A 27,281-nucleotide genomic window follows, 5' to 3' on the forward strand; every position below is an offset into this window, starting at 1 on the left:
AGACTTAGCAGCTTCTGTGGCTGAAAATTCTCATTTTCAGGGATCAATAAAAAAGACACCAACTCTCAGATTCTCATTTAGAATTTTGGAACGTTTATTTTGAGGAGGTATATTATTCTTAACCTTTCATTTCGCAGGTAGTCATGACCCTCCTTCATTGATAGTGGCCAAACTGCTACTGATAGACTTCTCCATACCTTAACTCAGATGACCAGAGGATCCCACAGGATCCCACAATCTTTGGAGCACAAAGAGATCACACATAAGATCACAAAGCTACAACTACAAGGGAAACTTGGGTCGTTCAGTTCAATTCCCACACTTTACACATGAGCAAAACAAAGACAAGGAAAGTGAACAAATCATACAAGTCAAGTTCACACAGGTAGGAAATTGGGGTTTTGAACCTATGTTCACAGATGATAAATCCTTTACTACCACATTCTTTAGAAAGCATTTTACTGAACACCTAATATATTTGCTTTCCATCACACCACATTCTTTAGAAAGCATTTTGTTGAACACCTAATATATTAGGACTAGAGACGCAAAAAACCAAAAATGAAAATGGTTTCAGTCAAGTCACTACAATCAACATAAAAGTCTTTCCAAATTGGTAAGACCTACCAGAATTTCCATTTAATAATACAGGAGCCCTGGAAAACTTAAGACCTTCTTCATAACATGAAATATATTTCATACTAAAAGCAGCAAGCATGAAAAGACATGTGGTAGGGTAAATTAATGGACTGATTTTGGTTTCAGAAGATCTGAATTAAAATCATGCCTTTTACATATACTTGACATGAGAACATAGGATAATTATAAGCTTTCAGAGTCCCAATTACATCTCAAAGACAATGAATAACATAGGAATTACCAAGTCAATGGAATTATAATATAAAAAGTTGAATAGAGTTCTGAATTCATAGGACTGTACATATGGGTTCATGTATTCATTTATATAAACATTAATAATCACACTATAATTGATTCACAGGTAATTGGTAGTGGAGTCAGTTCTCAAATTTTGCTCTTTTGTCTCTACTACTAAAGATCAGAGACATGAATTGCACCAAATTATATTCTATTCTCCTCTCTCTCTCTCTCTCTCTCTCTCTCTCTCTCTCTCTCTCTCACACACACACACACACACACACACACACACACACACACATACACACAGCATTTTGCAATCCAATGCTATATTCTATCTGTCCCTCCTCCCTCCTTGCCTTTTGATAATAAAGAAAGATAAAGGTCGGATCTAGCAGACTAAAACATCTCCCAGAAAGTCTTACCTTTATCTCCCCAACCAAAAGTATAAAGTTGATCTCCTCTAGCAACCCCTGAGAATTCTCCTCATTTAATTAAGTCAAGGAAAACATAAATTGACTTTTCTGCAAATGTGTTTTTCAATTCAAAACCTCTTCAATTTTAGACTGGGATCAATTTAAAAAATTTTCTACTCAGAAGGAATTTACAAGATTTATACTTATATTATTCCCTATAACTACTTAGAATGGAAAAAGAAATCTTTTTAAAAAGAAGACTGTTTATTGCTTTCATGCAAAATGTGAAACTCAATTCACATTATTCCCAGCACAAATCTTCTGAGTTAAAAGTACATTCAGCAGTTTGAATATTCCAAGTAATAATAATGATGCTCAGTGATTTCATGGTTTTTGTGTTGTTTGACCATAGGAGTGACTTGAAGTGGCAAAGGCAGGATTTGAACTCATGTGCTCTGATTTCAAATCCAGAATGCCTTCCCCTGTACCTGTTGCCTGCCTCTCAACTAGAGATAAGCATTATGTTGCATATTTTCCCACTCATTTATAATGTAGAAAATGCCTATGATTTTTCTTGTTCATCTTTCACAATCCAGTGAAAGTAGGTAGGGAAAACAGTATCATCCCCATGAAGATAAGTGAGACTCAGAGAGATTGAGGGTCTTAGTCAAGGTTAAATACGGGGAATGTTAGTTCTCATACTTGAACCTGGATATTGATTTCAGGACAAGTACTTTTCCCACGAAACTACAGATACATTTCTCATCCTTAAAAATACTGGTAGTTCAGCAATTAATGAAGTTCTCTGGATATAATATTATTTCTCTCAAGTCTTTATTGAATATTTATCATATATAAGATCCTGAGCTAACTGGTAGAAACAATGGTAGCTAACTCAGGGTTCCTATAAATGCACAGACCAATGGGAATAAGTATATGACTTACAGATTTGAATATGATAAGCATACAAAACAAGGTCATTTTGAGAAGAACTGACTAAGCAGTGGGGATGGGAGTAGTGTTCAAGAAAAGTATCATGAAGGAGGCGGCAAGTAATATGATTCTAGGCACCTCAAACCCAAAAAACCTTCTAAATGAGAATTCCAGAGTCAATCCTTTCCTCAGTGATCAATAAAAACATGAATTTCTATCCAACTTGTGGCATGGACAAAATGATGATGGACATTTTGAGCTTGGCAACTCTTCTCATTCCTTATTTCTTTGCCAGTATTACATTCAAGGGGATTAATTAAAAATTTACTCTTTAGAAATAATCCTTAAAGGAAGACAGGCCTGGACAGAGCAGGGCAAGGAGGAGAAGGAAAACAAGGGAAACTTGTGGCCACATAAATGATAACTTCCTAATATAGCTTGAGAAGTTTTCTGGGGCATTATATTAGAGCAGTTGGAGTCTTTCCCAAATATAGTCTCACTTTAACGAACAAACAAGCAATAAAAAGGGAAAGGAAAGGAAAGAAAGCATAGCCCAGTTGCTTTCCCAAACTTTTTCCTGTCACAGAAATAACTCTGAGGAAAAGGCGCCAGGATTCAGCCAGGACAATCACTGAAGGACGAGGACAGTGTGTCCCAAAAGTCTTAGTACAGTTTAAGCTTTAATAGCTTAAAACTACACAAAGACTTTGGGGGCACCCTGTATGTGGATCCCAGGAGCGTCGATGTAGAGCTGGAAGGCAACCTCACAGTCCATCTAGACCAAACCCCTCATTTTACAGAGGAGGAAACTGGGGCTCAGAAAGTGAAATGACTTGCCCAAGGTCACACATAGGATTAGAGACTCCTATACAGAGCTGGAAGGCAACCTCACAGTTCATCTAATCCAGCCCCCTCATTTTACAGAGGAGAAAACTGAGGCCCAGAAGGTGAAGTGACTTGTCCAAGGTCCCACATAGCATTCTAGGTCTAGAGTTGGAAGACACTTAGCTCAGAGGACATCTAGCTCAACTCCTCATTTTACAGATGAGGAAATTGAGTTCCAGTGAGGGCAAGAGAATGACCCAAAGTCACACATGTGATCACAGATTCACATAAGGCAAGCTGGAAGGGACTTCCGTGATCATCTAGCCTTACCCCCTGGATGAGACTTATTCAACATCACACTTTGGATCCTGGGTTCAGGGATCTAGAGTTAGAAGGAACCTTAAGCAGTTATCTAGCCCAACCTCATCACTGAACATAAATGACTTGCTCAAGGCCACAGATAGGCTCAAAGGACCCTAGATCTATGGCATGAAGGAGTCTTAAAGGTCACAAAGTCCAACTCCCTCTTTTGACAGAAGAGGAAACTGAGGTTTACAGAGGTTAAGGAGCTTTACTAAGATCAGATAAGTAATATAGGGCAGAGTCGAGTGTGGTTCCTTTTTTTTTTTAAAGGCTCAGTCCAAAGAAGATGCCTAGAGTCAGGCAACTCCCCAACTCATTTGACCCATAGACTCTTCTCCACAGGGCAAAAGCTTTAGAAAACCCAGCTGAGTTACCAGTCAAAGGCTAATTCCTAAAAAACCATTTCAAGTAGCTGCCATGTTGGTTATATGGCTCAGCTGTGGCTCATTGACATAGAATACCCTCAACAGAAAGTGTTTTGGAAACCTTAAAAGAGCTCTCTAGAAAAGATGGCTGGGGTGATTCATCTATAGTTCAGTTATTAATATATACATATGTATGTGAATATATATATATATATATACATACACACACACATACATTAGATATAAGGAATAGAAAGGAGTATTGAGCTCCTCTAATTGAATTCTCCTATTTTAAAAGGAAAAACCAAGGTTCAAATTAGGGAAAGCCCTTTTCTAAGATTATTCAATGAACAGCAGAGACTGGGACCTGAACCCAGGTCTCTAAGAGAGCAGGAACTCTCAGCAGTCAATTCAGTTCAATTAGCATTTAAGCCACTATGAATGATGTGTCTAACACGCAACTAGAAACATGACCAAAAAATGAAATAGTTTGTCTCCAGGGAGTTTCAATTCTACGGGGGGGTGGGGGGAGATAAAACAAAGTATATAGAAAGTAAATAGCCTATTTCAGAAAAGAACAAAATAAGGCTTGGAGAAGGACAGAGCAAGGATCCCAAAAAGCCTCTTGTAGGAAGTACTTGAGTTGAACACTGAAGAGGACTAGCTACTCATTCAAAACTTGGAGATTAAAAGGGTAGGTATTCCAGGCATGGAGAACAGCTTGCGCAAGAACATGGAGGTGGTATACGGAAAGAGTAAATAGGCCAATTTAACTGAAGGAGCAAGTGCATGAATGGGACCACTGTGAAAACAGCTTGGATGAGCAAATTAGATTGTAAAGGGTTCTAGATACCAGTTGAGACACGAGGCATTAGGGAATCACGGAGGCTTCTGCAGAATGGTCAAATTAGTACTTTAGGAATCTCACTTAATGGAGAGAGGAAAGAGGAAAGACAGAGCAACAAATGACCAGGCTAATTTAACAGACTGGGAGAGAGGTGATCAGACATAAAGGAGGATAGTGGCTATGTGAGCAAAAAGAAGTGGGAGAATGACAGATATCCCTTCCTCATCCAGAACATATTTTATTAGGGAATCACCTTGAGCACTAAGAGTGACTTGCCCAGGGTCATACAACCAATGTGTATCACAGGCAGATTTTATAAAAAGCATTAAACTTGCAAGTGAAAGAATATGGCTTTGGAATGAGAAGTTAGGTAAGGAATCAGACTTTGGAATTCAAAGAAGCCAAAGTCCTAAGATTCTCTAGCTTTTCTTCATGAATAATCTCCCCAAAGATGTCCCATCTGGTCATTATTCACACAGTGCCTGAGCCATGGTCCGCACCTGCCAGCTAGTACATTATCGAGAAAATAAGCTACTGCCCCATGTAATTTATCCTCAAAGAGTGGGACAATTAAGTCAGCCCACATGTTCCCTCTTGGCTGTGTGTCAGCTCCCCAGCATCTTGAAATGTCATCCTTGCGGCTTCTCAGCCCAAATGGCCCACCTGTTTATGACAGCCTGAGAGAAACAGAATTAGATTGTGTAAAGAACAATGGATTGGGCTGGAACCCAGGCCCTGCTATGGAGTACCTGTGGGCCTTAAACTAGCTGCTTAACCTCACCGGGCTTCCTCATTTCCTTATTTTAGAAAAGGAGGGAAAAGGGAAAGACAGTTGAACTCTATGATCCTTTCTAGCTCAAAATTCTATAATCCTATGAAGCTAGTGAAGACATGGAAATGCACCCTCCTATCCATCCCAGATACCCGATGCAGGTCAGAGACACACACTCTAGAACACATCTCTGACCACATAGAAGTTTCACAGCCTGAAACTCCATAGGAAAACATAAATCACCCATAGGCCTGCCCTTTCAGGTCACCTGTGGTCAAACCTGGCAGGATCTCCATTCAAAAGCGAGGGCTACACATTGCTTTTAGGGGACAATCTTCTGCTGTTTACCCCAGAGTTTGTGTGTTTCCCTATTTGAACACTAGTCCAGAAGCCTCTGGGGGCTGGAAAGTCCAGGATTCTGTCAGTTTCCCAAGATTCTCCAGAGTAAAGTCCTTCCCTTTCAACTGTTTGGAGACATTCCTTACACGTAGAATGTACGCTGTTCCTTGGCTTGAGGTTCCCAGGCACTTACAGAGGGGCTCATGGATCTAAAGCTGACTTAGATCAGGAGGTCAGCTCCTCCTTCCTCACTAAGTCAACAAATATTTCTTAAGATTTCTGGGCTCAGAACTAATAAGCAGCTGAGAATATAAATAATGAGAAAGACAGGAGAAGAGTCTGTCCTCAGAGTGAATACTTTCTATCCCAAGAAATTATTGCATACATACCTATCCAAAGTCCATGGCAGGTAATATCAAAGCATTGGAGAAAATGAGAAAGAGTCATTACAGAAGATGGGCTGGAAGCTGGGGCTTCAAGAGAAGCCAGGAGGTCAAGAGAAAGAGCATTTCAGGCCCTGTGGAGGGCCAGGGCAAAGGCATTGAGGTAGGGCATGAGGTGTTCCATGAAGAGAAGAGCAAAAAGACAAAGCCTTGGAGCCTAGGGCATAGAAAAGAAAGTGAAATCTAAGGCCTGAAATGAGAGGAAGCGGTCATGTTGAGAAGGGCTTGAAATGTCAAACAGGAATTCCTCTTTCCTTGGAGAAGATAGGATTAAGAGAAGCCTTTACCACTTTTAGCTTAAAATCCAAGGAAACTTTCCATTATCTCAGGTTCTTCATCTCTCAAATGAGGGATTTGAGTTCAGTGAATTGCAAGGTCCATTTAACTCTCCTAATGCAGGCATAGGGAACCTGGGCAGGACCAAGCTTGGAGGAGATGGGGGGGGCATTTGTTCAGAAGAAAAACAGTCTCATGATTTTACTTATGCGAATTTGCATGGTAAAGCTAGAATTTATTTTCCACTTTGCAATGAATAGGGGCTGGGGGAAAGGGTACAAGCACAAAAGTTTGCATATCCCTGTGCTATGGAGGTCTTCAAGGCTCAACTCAAGCACCAGTTCCCCCAAGAGGCTGATCCTGCAGTCATTAAAGTCCCCCGACTGAAAATAAGGGAAGGGGAGGGGGAAGGGGAGGGGGAAGGGAAAGGGAGAGGGAGGGAGAGGAAAGGCAAGGCAAGGTGAGGGAAGGGGCTGGGCCAAAGGCTCCAGTAGTAAAGAAGAGAGCTAGAGTCAAACCTAGCTTCTCTAAAGTCAAATCAAGAGTGCTTTCCATGAGGCCAACTTGTCTTTTGTGTACATTTTAGGCTAACTAAGCTGTGTCTCTTAGAATAAAAGCCCCCGAGGGCATGAATTGGTGGGGTATTTTGGGTGGCTCCCCAACACCTTAGAACAGTGTCTACCACATGCTAAGGGCTTTTAAAAAAAGTTTTTCTGGTTGACTGACTTCCATAAAACTTTAGAGAGCAACAAACCTGGGGGCCCAAAGGCCTGGCTTCCCAAAGTCTTTAAAAGGGGTAAGAGAAGGGCAGTTAGGTGGCACAGTGGATAGAGCACCGGTCTTGGAGTTAAGGACCTGAGTTCAAATCTCAGACACTTAATACTTACCTAGCTGGGTGAGTTTGGGCGAGTCACTTAACCCTATTGTCTTGCAAAAAAGAGGGCTGGCTCCAGTGACAAACATGCTTTCCTAACTTGTCCTGGTGTGTTCTGAAGAACAATTTGTACCAGGCTCATGCCCGCTGCTTCTGTACAAGTTCACAGCAGGCACAACATGTTAGGTTAAGTGGAGCGTAACCAAAGTGCCACCTAAGCCAGATGTGAACTCTACAACACAGGCACTGTGATCACCTCCAGTTCCCAACTTACGATGTGTCTGTGCTTTAGATGCTGCTGCATTGATGAAGCAGGCCTTCTGGGTCTGGCTAGATGAAGGAGAGAAGGAAGAGTGGGAGATATGCAATCAGAAGACCCAAGTTCAAATCATGACTACTCTTTATCTGTGTGGTCTGTGCCAAATCATTTTAACTCTCAGTTTCCTTATTTTTAAAACAAGAAGGTTGGACTCAATGAACTCAAAGAACCCTTTTCTTTTCCCTCTAAATGTCTGGGCCTTTGAGCGTGCCAGTTGATGTATGAATCCCTAGTGGATCTGAACAATGTGCTAGGAGTTCAAAGACCTGGATTTTGAATCCTGATCACAAATCAGATACAGCTTGGTCCCTAAAAGAAACCAGGGTCCAGGGCTGAGCAGATGGTTTAAGCTTAGAGATCAGGACACCTGGCTCTGTTTGTGAGCAGGCAAGAAAACTGGCTACTCTGCTCCTCTGACTTTCCTGCTTCCTCACTTGAAAAATGGGGTAATATTTATATGGACTCACAGGGGTTTGGGTAAGGAAGTGCATGGTAGATTAAAAAATAAATCCTCTTCGACTGGCCTAGGGGGAACCTGGGAAGAAGATACTGGGGTTTGAAGGGAGGGGACAAAGGCAGCCATCCATACCACTTAGGCTAGGCCCTCCCAAGGCCTTCTAGGCAGGAAGATGGCAGAAGGGGAGCAGGGTCAAGGGCAAGTCAAACCACCTTCCAGAGCCTCAGTTTTCTAATATGTAAAATGGGAATCCAGTCCAATTCAATTTAACAAATATTTATCAACTGCCTGCCACGTGCAGTGCACTGTGGGACAGGTAGTTGATAAATATTTATTAAGTGATTACTATTTGCCAAACACAATACTAAGCACTAGGAATACAACAAAAGGTAAAAGACAAATCTTGCTCTCAAGGAGCTCACAATCTGATGGGAGAGACGACATCATGCCAACATTTATGTACAAACCAGTTATAAACATAGAAGATAAGGAGGAAATAACAAACACAGGGAAGGTACTCAAAATTAGGGGGATCTGGAAAGGCTTCCTCTACAAGGCAGGATTTTAACTCAGACTTGAAGGAAGTCAAGAGGTCAAAATGAAGAGGGAGAGCATTCCATGCATGAGGTACAGACCAGTGAAAATGGCAGAACAGTCAGAAGGCCAATGTCATTGGCTCACAAGGTACATAAATGGGAAAATAATGATCAAAATACTTGCTTTACAAAGCTTAGCACAGCTTTGGAGACAAGGATCTAGAGCTCTAGGGCCCAGAATTCAGACATCTGAGGGTCAATGGTGGGGGGTGGGGGTGGGGGTGGGCTCATTTTTCCCCATGCTTGAATCCTACTGGATTTTGGCCAAGTCTCAACCCCCCCCCCACCTCTTTGCTCAGGTGGGAATGTTCTCACTGGGGGCATCCAGTTCTCTGGTCTCTCAGTCTAAGCTTTTTTTTTCCTTGAGGTACAAAATGCAGGAAGTATTTATCATTTGGCAGCCTCTCCATTAAATACTTTATTTCTTGTAGACAGAATGAAATAGGCCAGTGAAGTTCAGCCAATTTGTCTTTTGATCCCTTTTATTGGCTCGTTAATGATGAATTCATTTTAACATCCAGCCCCAGAACCTAATCCACAATTGCTCTTAATGTAAATGAGGCTTTGTCCCCTCTGGTCCCCTCTTCTGAAACATCATAAATCAGGGCTGGTTGCTTAAAGCACTAACAAACAGGCGGAGGCCAACTTCAGAGGCAAAGGGTCCAGTGCAGAAAATGATGCCGATAATAGAAGAACAGAGGGAGAAAAGGAGGGAGAGGAAAGGGGAAGAAGAAAGAAGAGGAAGAGGAAAGGAAAGGAGAAAGTGATGAGATGGAAGAGGACGAATGGAAAACAGATGATAGGGCAGGGAGAGATGAGAAAATGGAGGAAGGAGATGGAGGGGAAAAGAGAAGGGAATAGCTTTTAAGAAGCAGCCAGCTGGTAGAATTAAAAAAAAAAGTTTGAAAAGCTGAATTTGAATCCCAATCCTCTTTGTCCCACCTACCTTCCAAGACCCTTTTGAGAGAGACAAGTGTTTTGTAAACCTTAAAAAATGCTAGAGAAAGGGGAGGCAATCAGTTAACAGGCATTTATTGATTATGAACTGGGGATAAAAACAAAAAGAGGTAAAAAACTGTACCTGCTCCAAGGAGCTCACATTCTAGTTGGGGCTGGGGGAGGAACCAAGGAACACTATGCAAATGGCTAAATAATGCAAGTTATGGATAGTATCAGTGAGAGGTCATCTCAGAAGGAAGGCATGGGAAACATGAGATGGGGTAGAGAGGGAATGGGAAAGAAGGTACTGATCCATGTTACCATTGGCGCCTTACACTTCTGTTTTTGCCTATCAGCTCCCACCAGTAGCGAATGAATGACCTGAAACTGACAGCAAAATCAGTGGTGGACAGCTGGCAGCCCTGAGTCCAGCCTATCTGCAGAAAGGATCAAAAGATGATCTACAAACACCATGCTGCTACCCTCCCTAAAACTGGGGAGCTCCTGGCGGCTAGTCCACAGACCCCTAGTCTTTAGGAAGGGCACATCCGTTCGAGAGATTTTGGTCAGTATCTTTACATGGGGTTGAAACACCTCTGAGAGTAACACCCTTGGAGGATGGTGAGGTGGTTACCAAGTAGTATTTGGTGCCTTCTCTTGCTTTTCCCGTGTAAGGGTTTTGGGTCTTAGTCAAGCCTCACCAGCCTGTCTGCCAATCCAGCTACAGGTCTCTTGTCCTGTCCTCCTGTATTTGACCTTTACCTCCTTGACTCTTAATTTTCTCTTCTCTAAAATGAGTGGGTTGGCCTTCTAGAATCCCTTTCAGTTCTCAAAGTACAACCCCCTAATATCTCCAATAAATGCTTATCCAGGCTCTTCAGGTAGCCCTACCCAGTCACTAGCTTTGGATCCAAGGACAATCCATCAAAGCATCATATAGCACTCCACTTCTACCTTGCATTGGGGAAAATACAGAGAAACAGAGCTATTCATCCACCATTTTTTTCAAGTTCCAAATCCACTTTTGGCAAAAATGCTCCATAAAAATTTTCTCTCCTACCATCTATCAGGATGGCTAATAAAAACACCATCCCAAGGTTGAATAACCCAAAGCATTATAAAGAACAATATTTAAAAATAAATCTTTTAGATTCATTTGTGCTAAATGTCCTTCCATTAACTGATATGCAGTTTTAAAGCTGTCATTATCTTGAGTATATAATTAATCTAGTTCCAAATGACTAGTTTTCAAATAAATGGACTGGGTAGGTTCTAAACTTTCTTTACCACAATGACATGTCCATAGTATTAATTTTATGGTCAAGGCATCCCATTAGGTATGTCCTATTAATACTTCAATAAAAGGGGTTCAGCTCCCCCCACTGAGGGAAGTACTCTTTGTGGGTATCTGGGATCAAAAGGAGACAGCAGGACCCAACCAAACTGTTTAGAGTCTATCCATATGCTGGTCAAGTCCTCAGACAAGATGGCATACAGTGACTGTTTCTAGGGCCAGACAGATATTATGCTAATTTCACCCAGAAAATATGCCTGTTTTTATCTGGTTCTCTCCTCCTTAACTGTACAATGTTCCCACCACATTAATCCCAGTTGGAACTGAAGATCCTTTTCTCCGTTGGGTCTCTGAAATAGTATGAGTATGGAGTGGTATGATAAGGGATGGGGAGAAGAGGGAGAAGACATCTTTCCTTTCTCAGGTGGCCCTGACTTGATAATGAGGCAACTGGTGAGTTAGGGGATAAACCCTGGTCACCTCCAGTCAGGGGAATATAAATATGGAATCAAAATCCTAGGTTCTTGTCTCAGCTCTGCACCTTATTAACTGTGGGATGATGGTCAAAGGGACATCACCTCTCTGTCTCATCTATTAAAACATTGGGTACAACATGTGCCCTGTCTACCTCACTGTATTGTTTTGAGGAAGGGACTGGTAATGCACTCTACCTTTCTTATTTTACAAGTAAAGAAACTGAGGTCACTAAGGAGAAACAGTCCGGCCAAGATCCCACAGGTCATAGCACAGCAGAGTCCCAGTGCAATCAAGGGTTCCAGACCCAAAATTCAGCGATCTTTCCATTTGTAGCATGTTGCTTCAAGTAAGAGTACAAGTTAAGTACCTTGCAAACCAGCAACATTTTCAGAACGATATGAGCTACCTCTGGTAACTTGAAGAGTTTTGAGTTAGTTGGAGAAATGTATTTCAATTGAATCTAGATTTCTGAGTCCTAAAGCATAACTATCTGCATAGATGATAATGGTAGGAGCATTATAAATGGATTCAAAGTCAATGGGGAAAGCAGTTGAAGAGAGTCAAGATAATCCTCCCCAATGACTCAGGAAGACTGACCTCAAGGGCCACTTCTATCCCTGTCTGGTCACTTGACCTTAGACAAAGCATTCCCTGTCTTTCTGGTTCTGAGTATCCTTCAGTCAAAAACTTGACTGAGTTTTTAAAGTTTAAAGTTTTAAAGTATTCTATGCCTCTGTCTCAGAGAAAAATTGCCAAGGCAACTGCTTATTTTCTTTTTCTTTTTTCTCTGGGAATGCTCCGACCACTCTGAAGGTCATCAAAAACCTGAAAATCTACACTGGCAATCATTCCTGGCTCAAATGGTGATAAGTGGAAAAGGTACTTTGTCACTTAACTGGTTGTCTTGGCCCTCATGTCCTTGGGCCTTAACTTAATTTAACTAGATGGGTCAGCCTTAAAGTGATGCTCCTATAGTCACATAAGCAAGTTAAATCTATTTTGCTGGGGTCCTAGGTTGGGAGGGAAACGATTTGTCAGTCTTCCTGAATTAGAATAACAAGGCCAGCCAGACCCTTCTTAAAAGAAGCAACTACAATTCATTTGCATGGAAGACAGGTGGAGAGTAATACAAAATGACTCACAAATGATGAAGATTTGAAATCAAAATAAATCAATATGAGCAAAATAAAAAAAAAAACCAAGTCTAATTTAGAGTATATGTATGACTTGGAAAAACTTATTCATGAGTTATAGGTTAGCGGGCAAGTCATTAACTCTGTAAACAGGGCTGGTGATACCTGTCCTTGGCTCCAGTTCTTGGGAGGACTTTACTCATGACGCTCATTGAGCTACGTGTACTCTCAAAGAAATGAACACATACAACAGTAAGTATTCACCAGGTGGCAAGAATAGTTGATGACCAATGTACTGTCCAAGGGAGCTTCTGGGAGGACATGGATAAGTTAATGCAGAAGGTCCATCAATATCTATCCCTGAAGAGAAGATAATCATTAACAGCCCCACAGATCTATACTACTTACCTCACAGAGATACTGACGGAATCCATAACAAGAATCACGCTATATCAATGCCAGGTAGAAGTATCAAGATGGAGATTTTTTTTTATTAAAGATTTTATTTGAGTTTTTGAGTTTTACAATTTTTCCCCCAATCTTACTTCCCTTCCCCCCCCCATGGAAAGCAATCTGTCAGTCTTTACTTTGTTTCCATGTTGTACATTGATCCAAATTGAGTGTGATGAGAGAGAAATCATATCCTTAAGGAAGAAACAAAAAGTCTTAGAGATAAGATCAGACAATAAGATATCTGTTTTTTTCTAAATTAAAGGGAATAGTCCTTGAACTTTGTTCAAACTCCACGGCTCCTTATCTGGATACAGATGGTACTCTCCTTGGCAGACAGCCCAAAATTGTCCCTGGTTGGTGCACTGATGGAACCAGCAAGTTCATCAAGGTTGATCATCATCCCCATGTTGTTGTTAGGGTATACAGTGTTTTTCTGGTTCTTCTCATTTCACTCAGCATTACTTCATGCAAATCCCTCCAGGCTTCCCTGAATTCCCATCCCTCCTGGTTTCTAATAGGACAATAGTGTTCCATGACAGGCATAAACCACAGTTTGCTAAGCCATTCCCCAATTGAAGGACATTTATTTGATTTCCAATTCTTTGCCAGCACAAACAGGGCTGCTATGAATATTTTTGTACAAGTGATATTTTTACCCTTTTTCATCATCTCTTCATGGTATAGACCCAGTAGTGGTATTGCTGTGTCAACGGGTATGCACATTTTTATTGCCCTTTGGGCATAGTTCCAAATAGCTCTCCAGAAGGGTTGGACGAGTTCGCAGCTCCACCAACAGTGTAATAGTGTCCTAGATTTCCCACAACCCTTCCAACAATGACCATTACCCTTTCTAGTCATATTGGCCAGTCTGAGAGGTGTGAGGTGGTACCTCAAAGAAGCTTTAATTTGCATTTCTCTAATAATTAATGATTTAGAGCAATTTTTCATATGGCTATTGATTGCTTTGATCTCATCTGTAAATTGCCTTTACATATCCTTTGACCATTTGTCAATTGGGAAATGGCTTTTTGTTTCAAAAATATGACTCAATTCTCTGTATATTTTAGAAGAGTCCTTTGTCAGAAACATGAGTTGTAAAGATTGTTTCCCAATTTACTACATTTCTTTTGATCTTGGTTACAGTGGTTTTATCTGTGCAAAAGCTTTTTAATTTAATGTAATTGAAATCATCTAGTTTGTTTTTGGTGATGTTCTCCAACTCTTCCTCAGTCATAAACTGCTCCCCTTTCCATAGATCTGACAGGTAGACTAGTCCTTGATATTCTAATTTGCTTATAGTATTGTTTTTATGTCTAAATCCTGTATCCATTTGGATCTTATCTTGGTAAAGGGTGTTAGGTATTGGTCTAATCTAAGTTTCTTCCATACTAACTTCCAATTTTCCCAGCAGTTTTTTATCAAAGAGAGAGTTTTTATCCCAATAGCTGGACTCTTTGGGTTTATCAAACAGCAGATTACTATAATCATTTCCTGCTATTGCACCTAGTCTATTCCACTGCTCCACCACTCTATTTCTTAGCCAATACCAAACAGTTTTGATGACTGATGTTTTATAATATAATTTTAGTTCAGGTAGGGCTAAGCCCCCTTCTTTTGTACTTTTTTTCATTACATTCCTGGAAATGCTTGACTTTTTATTTCTTCATATGAATTCACTAACAACTTTTTCTAACTCATTAAAGTATTTTTTTGGAATTTTGATTGGTAGGTCACAGATGGAGATTATTAGACAGAGAGGCAGAATGGCAGATTATGTGGAGCTGACCTCTGAGCTCCAGACACAAGGGTTCAAGTTCCACTTCAGTTGCATGCCAGCTGTGTGATCTTGGCCAAGTCACTTAACCTCTCAATGACTGAAGTGACCCTCTAGATTTATATATTAAAGGGAAGGTGCCAATCTACTTTGATATGGGAAATTTCTTTATCTGGGAGTCTCATATACCAATAAAATCCCTGATCTAGTTCACATCTTGCCCTCTTATTAAGACACTGAAGAACCCTTGAGCTTCCAGATAGATGGAGATCTGGAAAAAGACTTCAGAGGGAAACTTGTACAACTTTCTCAGGTTACAGGAGAGGAAACAGAGGTCCAAGAAGTCTTCATAAGATCACAGAATTTATTTAGATTTACTTAATATCATTTAGAACTGGAAAGACCCTCTGATGCCATACAGTTCAAACCCTTCATTTTACAAAATAGGATACTGAGGCTCAGGAAACTGAAATGTTTTACTCAAGATCACACATATGTTTCCAGCTTTAGTGCTGGAAGGGACCTCAGGGACCATCTAGCCCAACCCTCTAATTTTACAGAGGAGGAAATTGAGGTCCATCGAGGTAAACCAAGGTCATAGAGGTAGTAAACATCAAAGAGAGACTTGGAATCCAGGTCCTCTGAAACCAAAGCCAGAGCTCTTTCCATTGTGTTTGCCACTTCAGTTATAAGAAATTGGTGCATTCCTCCTGTGTGACATCTATCATGATGATAATATCAACAATCTCATTTTATCACTGATGATAAACTGCATTCTATACAGGAATTCAGTTACATTTTGCTTATACCAATCCAGATAACAGAAAGCACTTGTGCATAGTCACAAAACCCAACACTAACTTGTGTACTGAGTATGCCAATTCTAAGCTAAGTCTGCCAAGAGATCCAGACATAGCAGCTTCAGTGGTTACCTCGTAAGGAGTGAATTCTGTTTGGATTGTTCCCAGGTATCAGCCAACCCATCCTTATAAATGCTAAAGAAGCCCAAAGTTTCCCAGAAGAAACCAATTCTGCCCTTGTCCTATTTTCATATAACGGAATCAGAATGACTTCTGCAAACCTTCAGCTTTCTCAAGGAAGACATCTGCTGAAAACAAGCCAGGATGAATTAGCATTCTCCTCCTTGACCTGTTCGTTGTGGGGCAGGGTTTCAATATGTGACTACATGAAGAGGGTACTGGCTTTCTCCCTTCCATGAAATGAATTTGTTGCATCACCTCCAGAGTCTAAAAATGTAACAACAGCAAATGACTGGGCTGGGAGAGGTCAGTGGGGAGCAGGAAAATAAAGGTAGAAGCACGATTCCTCCTGTGGGTAGCACTGAGATGTGCTACAAGCATTCATGCACATGGTCACCAGCAAGTCTTCTCTGAGCAGAGTTACTAAATCACCTGGCCTGTCAAGTGGAATGGCCACACCGTGAATCAGGCAAGGGCCAAGAGTGGAACAGACAGAGCAGAGTCTCGACTAAAGCTGTCAACTTTCTAAGTCACCTCTTTGGGAAGGGGCACACTGACTGGAACCAGGTGTTCATGTCTCCCCAAGTCTAGAAAAACAGACAAAAACACCTGGATGAACTGTGAGGGGACTTGGAGCTCAGTTAGTCACAGACACACACACACACACACACACACCCCACACATATACATATCCCCCCATTACAAATGTTGCCGATGAACTAAGGCCTAAAGAGATAAAGGCCTGTCCAAAGTCTCAAAACTTAAGAAAACATAGAGTTCAAGTACTCACTTTGGATCAGCAAAATCTGACTTTAAATGGTTCGTCTGACATCTACTAGCTATGTGGACATAAGCAAACTATGAAAACTCAGGTTCCTACAAAAAGCTAACACATTGTGGGACTGCTGGATAAGTCAGACCTTTCCCACTGACCATATGCAGTCTGAATATCTCACTTACTATATTTTCCAACAAGAACATTGCACAAGATTGCTACCAACATAGTGACAAATATCTTTAGTGAGCATGTTATCTCTCAACTTTATCTCCCCCCCCAGATGTTTATTAGTAGTACATTAATAAATAAATAAATAAATAGAAACAATTTCTATTGTAACATGTTTCAAAGAAATCTGAATAATTTCGATGGAAAGTTAGGAAACAACATTATAAAACAAACTGTATTATGGTACTTTGTTCTATCGAATTAAATATTGTAGTGGTGATTATTGCTGTTCTAATTAACAAACAAAACCCACAACAGGATCTTTTGCTCTCTACATCATTCAGTCAATGGTAAAATACTAAAGTAATGGATTACTAGTGAATACCACTTGTGAAAACTTGCTTGTTCCCTACTAATATTCTGAAAATACCTTCAATTTATATATAAATGAACCTGTCAAAAATTTTGAATCAGTAGAGGAAAGCATAAAAGGTTGCCTATTTTTGAGGTTCTCTATTTGGTCACCTTTCTCATAAATAATATCTGAGATTTCTTTTCCATCTTTAGTATCATCACCCTCCTTTAAATATCATATTTATTGGTTTCAATACTATCAATCATATGGCCTCTCATTTCTAAAATATATAGAGAACTGAGTCATATTTAGAAGAATATAATCATTCAAAAAAATACATTCATTCCCCAGTTGATAAATGGTTAAAGGAAATGAACAGGTAATTTTCATGTAAAGAAATTAAAGCCGTCTACAGTCATATGAAAAACTGCTTTAAATCACTATTGGTTAGAGAAATACAAATTTCAACTCTGAGGTACCATCTTACAAGTATCAGATTGGCTAATATGACAGAAAAGGGAATTGATCAATGTTGGCGGAGATGTGGGGAAACTGGTACACTAATGCACTATTGGTGAAGTTATGAACGGATCCACCTATTCTAGAGATCAATTTGAAACTATGCCCAAAGAGATAGAAAACTATGCAAACCCTTTGATCTAACAATACCACTATTAGGACTATATCCCAAAGAGATCATAAAAAAGAGGAAAGACGCACATGTACAAAAACATTTATAGCAGCTCTTTTTGTGATGGTGAAGAACTGGAAATTGAGGGGATGTCCATCAATTGGGAAATGGCTAAACAAGTTGTGGTATAGGAATGTAACAGAATACTATTGTTCTGTAAGAAATGATGAGCTTGCAGAGTTCAGAAAAACCTAGGAAGATTTACATGAATTGATGCTGAGTGACATGAGCAAAACCAGGAGAACACTGTACATGCTAACAACAATATTGTTTGATGATGCACTATGATAGACATAGCTCTTCTCAACAATATAGTGATCAAAGACAATTCTAAAAGACTTGTGATGAAAAATGCCATCCACATCCAAAGAAAAACTGTGTAATCTGAATGCAGATCAAAGAATATTATTTTCACTTTTTAAATTTGTTTTGTTTTTTTTCTCGTGATTTTTCCCCTTTAGTTCTGATTCTTCTTTCACAGCATGACTGATATGGAAATATGTGTAACATGATTGTGCATGTATAAACCATATCAGATTTCTTGCTATCTTAGGGTGGGGGAGGGAAGGGTAGGCAGAAGAAACTTTACAAAAATGAATGCTGAAAACTATATAATCAGAACAATTAATTAACAAAAGCCAATTATATAAGCTTCCAGTCTGGATCCCTTTTATCATTTGATCCATTCCAGATGCTTTTCCTCAAATCCAGAGACTTAAAAACAACCACAAGTAGTGGATGTGCATAGGAATAGGTGCATGAAAGACAGGAATACTATTTTGGAATTTGATCCATTCAAAGAATTTATTAAGCACCGACTATATATGAGGCAATGGAAATACTAAGGCAAAAAAAGCAACTGAACCAAAAAAGAAGAAAATCCAAAGTCTTAACATTGCATCTGTCTCTTAGGGGTCCTTCTTGATGAGGCATCAGAGTTTACAAAGGAGGAATCTAAGGAATGAAGAGGCAAATGATAGCAGCAATCTGTGTCCCCTGACTCCAAACCCAGTTCTCATTCTAGTGGATGGGCTACCTCTCCTTCAAATGGTATCCCAGAGCATCTAAGAGGGCAGCAATACTTCAAGTCAAAGAATGGCTTGCTAAGGGTAGAGCTTGGGTATCAAGTGAGTTAGGGTATATGACCCTTGAAATGTTACCACATCAAGGCATCTCAATAAAGGTAGCCTTGTATACTAGAATTCTATGGACTCAGAGGATTTTAAAATGTTAGAGCTGAATTAAACCTTAGGGACCCTCAGAGGAAATAACTTACCCAAAGTCACATCACTAGATGGTGATTATAGAGAGTTGGCTAGATCCTCTCCACTTCCCCTTCGACAATCTAGGCCAACATGTACTTAAGTGGCAATCCCCTTGGGATTTGCCTCTCCCCACCCACAACCTGTACACTGGAAATGCACCATGTCCTTAAAGCAGCCCATCCACTCTACTCTTTGGAGTACTCATTTCTAGGAACTTTCTTCTTAAAAGTTATCTTCAGTCTATCTCTATTTTATACCAATTGCTCCTAGCTCTTGGGGACTGAGCAGAAGACCTCTAATTGCCCTTCCAAATCCAAGCTCTTCCCTAGGCAGAAAGGAGGGGGTAGCGTTAAGGGTAGCTGGAGCCCAAAGAATAGTACATGGGGGGAACTGGATTAACAGTCAACACCAACAACCCCTTCACCTTTCTTTTCCCTCATCCCACCTAGTCAACCCAGAGAAGAAGATGGAAGGGCTTTGCTTAGTAGGAGGGAGTAGTGGGTGGTGAAAGGAGAAAGCCAGCAGCTTCAGTGCCACGTAGGCGAGACTTACTTCATCCTGCTCCCAGTGCCACCATGCAGAGAACTCACTGGAGGAAGACCCAGGCCTATTTTGGACAAGAGGATTTGGAGTGTGGAAGTCAGCTGCTGAGATGAAAGCTGGGGGGAGAGGGACTCTTCACACTACATTGCCTAAGGTCAGAGAAACCTGAGATGTCACAGTAAATATAAGAGGATCTGGATAGTAATTCTGCCTCTGATGTTTAAAGCTGTGTGATCCTAGACAAGTCACTTCTCTGATCGTCCATTTCCTCTTCTTCAAAAATAAAGGGGCTAGAGTAAATGGTCTTATGAACTTAGTGAGACACTATATGACTCAGTTCACCCTACTAGGCCTCAGTTTCCTCCTCTATTCAAGATGACCTCTGAGGTTCTTTCTAGCTAGAATCGACAGTGTTGATGATGTCCATAGTTAAAGCTTAGAGTCCCCTATCTGTCCCACTTCATTTACCCAGGGATGGTTTTATTGGTGGTGCTATGACATTTCATCTTCCATCTTGATGCCTTTGCAAAGGCTGTCCACTAGCACAACCCCTGGCCTCACTGAGATCATATTACAGGAGTGGCAATAAAATTTATATAGATGAAAACAATATGACAAAATCTCTTGGAAAGAGTAGAAAATGCAAAAAATGGTGACAAGAGCAGATCGTGTCTTAGGCTCTCTCTCATAAAACTTCTAAACTAAGGACTCTAACCAAATTTTGGAGAGACAGAACCCACAGAGGGACCCCAGTGAGGCAGTTCTCCCACTCAAGGTAACCTGGAAAAGAGCAGAAAAGCTCTGATCCCCCGGGGTTGGAGGGGTGGCCCTCCAGAGGGGTGGCCCGCCAGAGGGGTGGCCCGCCAGAGTGAAAGAACTTCAGCCTCTGGAGGCAGTCCCAGGGTGCTGGGAGCCGCGGCTCCCAGCAGTGGGGGAGTTTCTTGATCTATGCCCCGGGGAGCACCAGGCACAAATTGAGGTAACAGCGGGGGACCTCTGCCAGAGTAAGCATGTGAAGCCCAGCCCTCAGGGCACACAGAGAGCAGCAAGCAGCCAAGGCAGTCCCAATCCAGGAAACAGAAGCTGGTGGAGCTGGTAAGCCGGAGCCCCCAGGGCATGAGCCTATTGAAGCTAGGGAGAGGAGAGAAGAGAGAGACTGCTGAGCTCTGACCCTGGAAGAAGACTCTGGGGTTCTGACCACATTCAGATCCTGATCGTAGTCTAGGCCCCTCCATAGAACAGCAGCCCCCCCACCTCAGTCCCATGGCAGAGGGGGGTGCATATGGTCATTCATAGACCAGGAGGGAGGACAGAGCCTCTCACACTAAGACCCTTGTGGGAGTATCCCAAAAGCTCAGGAAGCACCCCCAAAACAGGCTAAGGCTAGGGAAATGAGCAAGCAGAGAAACAAGAGGAACACCATTGAGAAATATTTTGCCTGTGAGCCCAAGAAGGGTCAAAACACTCAGTCTGAAGATGAGGAAGCACAAGCTCCTGAATCTAAAGACTCCAAGAAAAACATAAATTGGGCTCAGACTATGACAGAGTTCAGAAAAGAATTTGAAAATCAAATCAGGGAGTTAGAAGAAAATCTGGGAAAAGAAATGAGAGAGATGCAGGAAAAAAACATGAAAATGAAGTCAGCAGCTTAGTCAAGGAAATCCAAAAAAATGCTGAAGAAAATAGCATGCTAAAAACCAGCTTAGGTCAAATGGATAAAACAGTTCAAAAAGTTATTGAGGAGAAGAATGCTTTAAAAAGAAGAATTGGCCAGATGGAAAAAGAGATAAGAAAGCTCTCTGAGGAAAACAAATCCTTCAGACAAAGAATAGAATTCACGGAGATTGATGAATTTACGAGAAATCAGGAATCAATACTTCAAAACCAAAAGAATGAAAAATTAGAAGAAAATGTGAAACATCTCATTGAAAAAACAACTGATCTGGGAAACAGATTTAGGAAAGATAATTTAAAAATTATTGGAATACCTGAAAGTCATGATCAGGAAAAGAGCCTTGACATCATTTTCAAAGAATTACTACAGGAAAATTACCCTGATATCCTGAAGCAGGAGGCAAAATAGAAATGGAGAGAATCCACATATCCCCCTGAGAAAAAGATCCCCCCAAAACAGCCCCCAGGAATATTATAGCCAAGTTCCAGAACTCCCAAGTCAAAGAGAAAATATTACAAGCAGCCAGAAGGACACAATTCAAATACTGTGGAGCTGCAATCACGATTTCACAGGACTTAGCAGCAACTACGGTAAAAGCTTGTAGGGCTTGGAATATAATATACTGGAAGGCAAAAGAGCTTAGAATGCAACCAAGAATCAACTACCCAGCAAAACTGAATGTCCTCTTCCAGGGAAAAAGATGGACTTTCAGTGAACCAGGGGAATTTCAAATGTTCCTGTTGGAATGGCCAGACCTGAACAGAAGATTTGATCTTCAAATACAGGACTCAGGTGAAGCATAGAGAGTGGAGGAGAAGGGGAAAATATGAGGGACTTAATGATGATGAACTGCATGTATTCCTGTGTAGAAAAATGACACTGATAATACTCATATGAACCTTCTCAATTAACAGAGCAGGAAGAAGGAGCTTTTATAGATGAAGCACAGGAGAAAGCTGAATTTGATGATAAAATATGGTGTAAAAATGGAGTCAATAGAAAAAAGGGAAATGTAATGGGAGAAAGAAAAAGGAGAGGGAGAATAGGCCAAGATATTTCATATAATAAGATTTTTCTTTATTACAATGAGCTATTACAATGATATGGAAGGGGAGAAGGCAAGGGGGAATGAGGCAATCTTTGCTCTCACGAGAGGTGGCTAAGAGAGGAAACAGCATATATACTCAATGGGGTATAGACATCTGGAGTAAGAAGGGGGGGACAGGGGAAGGGGGGGGATGTGAATGAAGGAGGAGAGGATGGACCATGGGGAATATTGGTCAGATATAACGCATTTTCTTTTTTACTTCTTGCAAGGGGATGGGATTGGATGTCCTGTCCAGGACCATAGGGCCAGGTGGATCCTGGGTCTAAGGGCTAGTAGGGGTGCTTGGGGCCTCTTGGCCCCAGAGCCAGCGATCTGTCTGCTGGGCCACTCAGCTACCCTACAGCAGAATCAGAGGGAAAGGAGAGAGAAAATATAGTATATGAAAGTGGAGAAATACAAAAGGAGGGAGTTGTGATCAGCAAAGGCAATGGTGGAAAAATATGGAAGTAATTTTTGCGATGGACTTATCATAAAGAATATGATCCACTTGCAACAGAGTTGGTGGTGTTGGAACACAGACTGAAGCACATTTTTTTATTATTATTTTTGGGGGGTGCAGGGTAAATGGAGATGGGTGGTCTGCCTGGGGCTGCATAGTAGGGTGATCGTTGGGTGCCTGAGGCCAGATTTGGCCCAGGTGCTCCTGGCTCAAGGGCCACTGCTCTGTCCGCCACCCAGCCGCCCCTACTATTATTACTATTTTATTTTATTTTGGGTCTTTTTTCCTTTTTTTTTTTTTTGGTTTATGCAGAGCAGTGGGGTTGGGGTGGCTTGCATGTCACACAGCTGGGTGATTGTTGGGTGTACGGGCCGGATATGGCCTTGGGTGCTCGTGGATTCAGGGCTGGTACTCTGTCCACTGTGCCACCTGGCCATACCTACAATTATTACTATTATTTTTTTATTTTACTTTTAATTTTTTTCTCTCTCCCCTTTACTTTATCGCTCAAGTGAGTCTATATTTTGGGGGGGGGATTTTGTTTACTCTTAAACAAGAATATTTTATTAATGTATAAAAACATTGTACAAAATAAGAATAAGTAAATATTAAATTAATAAAAAATAAAAAAGATTAGAAAATGCAACACGAGCAGAGAAGGGAGAAAATACTTATAGAAAGGTAGGAAGGAGTGCTAGAGACAGTTGCAGGAAAGAGGCCATATTGATGGCTAGGCTCGTAGGATGGGAAAGATATCAAGAGGAAGTCTAGAAAGGAACAGGTCATTCAAGCAAAGGAACAAGAAATGTGTCAATAAATTTTCAAGATTTATTGTTCAGCCACTTGAGGGAAAAGATATCTTCAATATAGGAGTTTGGGGTTGAGGAAGTGTTCCAGGAGTTTGCATCTAAGACCCACTCCTAGACCCTCATGGAAGGAAGCAATATCAAGTACAACAACCTCTCTGCCCCGCCCCCCACACACACTTATTCCAGATTCACAGTGTTTTACTGCCTTCCTTCAGCAAAGAGGAAAGTAGGTGAGCCTAGTATATGAGAAATCTTATATAAGACTATCTCCTCTGAATGTGACCAGTGGCCAAACATCATCATTTTCAGGGCATTTTCAGTCTTAAGACTCAGACATTTTCCCTACGAAAATAAAGTCAGTGTATCCCTAGGGCCAGCATTGAACTCCGGTGAGAGTTTCTACTCAAAATCTTTTAAAAATTTTTTTTCAATTACATGCAAAGGTAGTTTTCAACATTCATATATATTTCTGCTCAATATCTAAAGGTTTCATTTGCTACAAATCTATCCCTGATAAGAATCCTGTGATCCAAGTCTCCAGTGAATAGTTAACATTGTTGCTTCAGTGAAATTCAATGACTACAATTTTTAAAAAAAATATTCTTGAAGGGGGCAGTTAGGTGATGCAGTAGATAGAGCACCAGCCCTGGAGACAAGAGGACCTGAGTTCAAATCCAGATTCAGACACTTTAATTATTAATTTAATTATTAATTATTAGCTGTGTGACCTTGGGCAAATCACTTAACTCCATAGCCTTGTAAAAACTAAAAAAAATTATTGAAGTCAAAAGCTATTGAAATAGGTTTTTGTAGAATCCACTCACAAGAGCCTTAAATTCAGAACTGGCTTCTAGTTCTATTCATTCAGTGCAAGTCATTTCCACACACTGGGACTCAGTTTCCCTATCTGTAAAATGAAGGCTAGATTAGGTGATCTCTAAGGACCCTTCTCAGTTCTTCTATTCCAAGTGACCATGTGGCAGAGTAGAAAGGGCCCTGAATTCAAATTCAGCAGGTCTGAGTTTAACACCTGTCAGCTATGTGATTCTGGATAGGTCATTTCCTCTCAGCAATTTATTTGTAAAAATGGGACAAAAGAGCTTTTCAGAACCTTTGGAAGTGGGAAACGTGGCTCATAAATGACCTATAGAACACTTAGAGAAGTGGAAGATGTTATTAAGATTTTCTCTGTAGTATTTGAACACATTCTCTGATAAATGCTTTTTAATGAGAAATCACATCGCAGGTTTAAGTGGAGGAAAAATAGACTTGCCAAAAAAAGGGAAAATTCAGTGCATTAGATATTAACTTTGTCTTTTATGAGAGCTAAAAGAGCCATTACACCTAAAGCTTGGAGAAAAAAAGCAAGCATAATTTGAGTTAGGATCTAATCTGCAGCAAAAATAGAAGGTAGTATTTTAGAATGAGAATCAAAGTTGCCCTCCTCCCCCATCTTGTTTATAATTGAGTAAACAAAATTAAATACAGGTGTTGAATATAAGTTGGAGATCCAGAGATGGCACCAGATGTGCATAAATAGAGATGGGATGGCCTGGCCTTTCCAAGTCACTATGGGAATGAAGCTCCTGGGAAATTAGAAAACAAGAGTAAAAGAAGCACCATTTTAGGAGACAAAGTCAGCAACAGGAGACCAGTGTGGTCAAAGGCATCACCTAAGCTGTATCCTAGGGCCTCCACTCATTATGGGACCAGGACCTTGGATTCCACCTCACAGCTTTCCTAGAACAGATGAATTTTTCAAATGTGCAGTGTGGGATGTTCGATATTAACAGCCCACATGAGGACTGAGGCCATCTGCTGACTTGCCCTTTCTGACTGATTTTTTCCATCCCTTTTTCATGCATAAGCAGAGCTCATATTCAATTGTGCCCTTTGCAAAAATCTATGTCTTACAGACACCCAATAAGGTGTGGCATAATAACTGATACTTTTTAGGGGCTTTCCAGCATACAAAGTGCTTTCAATCATATCACCTTCTTCACTGCAGCAGCCCATCGGAGAAACTCACTAGAAAACATGAATGAGAGGTTCTGAAAGAGGGGCATCATGGATACCAACCTCCAGGAGAGAGCTCTGAGGTTATCTGACCCTTGCCAGACTGGTCCTTTCCCAGGAAGGGACTTGCCCAAGGGTTACATAGATCTAAAACTGGGAGGGCTCTCACAGTACAGTATAGTACAGTAACCTAACCCTCTCATTTTATATAAAAGGAACCTGAGGCCCAGGCAGGGGAAGGGCTTGTCTAACATCACACAGAAAATTAGCATCAGAGGCAGGATTTGAACCTAGATCCTTTTACTCCTGAACTGTGACTGAACCAGCAGAAGATTGATTTATATAGGGCTTTAAAGTTTACAAAGGATTTTCCTTATAAAATACACAATACAAGTCATTATTCCTTTTATATCCCTAGAGAAACTGAGACTCAGAGAGGAAAGACTTTTAAAGCCTGTAAGTTCCTTGAGGACAGGGACAATTTCAGATTTCATTTTTTGTTTTGTTTTTGTCTATCTGTGTAACACAGCACACAGTATTTGTTCAATCTATACCTGTTGAAGTGAATTGCATCTCACAACAATCTTATGAGAGAGTTCCTTGTGTTTTCATTACCTCCTTTTTTTTAGGTTTTTGCAAGGCAAGTGAGGTTAAGTGGCTTGCCCAAGGCCACACAGCTAGGTCATTATTAAGTGTCTGAGACCGGATTTGAACCCAAGTACTCCTGACTCCAAGGCCGGTGCTTTATCCACTGCGCCACCTAGCCGCCCCTCATTACCTTCTTTAACAGATGAAGAAACTGAGGCACAGAAAGATTGTGACTTCCCTTTGGCTACACAATTATTAGCTGTAAGAGGAGGGGTGGGAGTCATGGTTTCTTCAACCCACAACTCGTGCTGTTTACTTTTTCAAGGTAAACTCCATCGAATCTAAATACTGTGTCCTTCCCCTAGAGCCCCAGAGTGACCACTGGACTTGGAGTCAGAGGATGTGGATTTAAATTACAATCTTAATGCTTGTGGAGTCCTAAGCAAACCACTTCATTTTATTGGGTCTCAGTTTCTTCCTTTGTAAAAATGGGGAAAGGAGAGTGTGACAAAATGATCTTGAAGCTCCTCGAAAACAGAATAAAGGATTCATCCAGTAATGGCCAGCTTTATTGTTCTGGGTCAGAGAACCCTAAGTTTGATCAACCTGGGCTATGGAACAGCAAGAAAACCAAGAGCTCTTCACCCAATCCAGGGCAGCCACAGAGCCCTGGAGAAGCTGAGACCATTATTTCAGGCTCACTGATTGCTGACGCTGAGCTAAGTGTTTAAAAGAGCCTCAAATGGAACATGTCCCCCCAGTGAACTCAAGCAAGGAACACTAACTGCTGATCCATTTGGTAAAAATGACAATTTTTAAGACAATTTATTTCATCTTGAAGGAAAAGAAAAGGTCAGTAAACTGTTCATTCCCTAGAAGGCTATTTTAAAAATTGATGACCTGACTAGGACCAGAAGATGGAAGCCATAAGGAGTCCTAATTTGTCTCACTTTGTGATAATCAGAGCTGCTTCAAAATGAAACAGGTACCGAACTCCTGATGATCGGTTGCATTCAAGCAGTTGCTGGATTAACCCCCATTAGAGATAGTATGGAAACAACTGAAATCTCAGACATTATGTACGTAATATCCCAA

The 27,281-nt window shown here is 40.9% G+C and overlaps 1 protein-coding gene across 2 annotated transcripts in view; it reads right to left on the reverse strand.

Moving 5' to 3' along the window:
* The window catches only part of FGF13 (fibroblast growth factor 13), a 517,188-nt gene that overhangs the window by 396,032 nt on the left and 93,875 nt on the right, over positions 1–27,281 (reverse strand). The gene's annotated exons all lie outside the window — the stretch shown is intronic.

The sequence above is a fragment of the Macrotis lagotis genome, chromosome X (genome assembly GCF_037893015.1).
Source record: "Macrotis lagotis isolate mMagLag1 chromosome X, bilby.v1.9.chrom.fasta, whole genome shotgun sequence".
Lineage (NCBI taxonomy): Eukaryota > Metazoa > Chordata > Mammalia > Peramelemorphia > Peramelidae > Macrotis > Macrotis lagotis.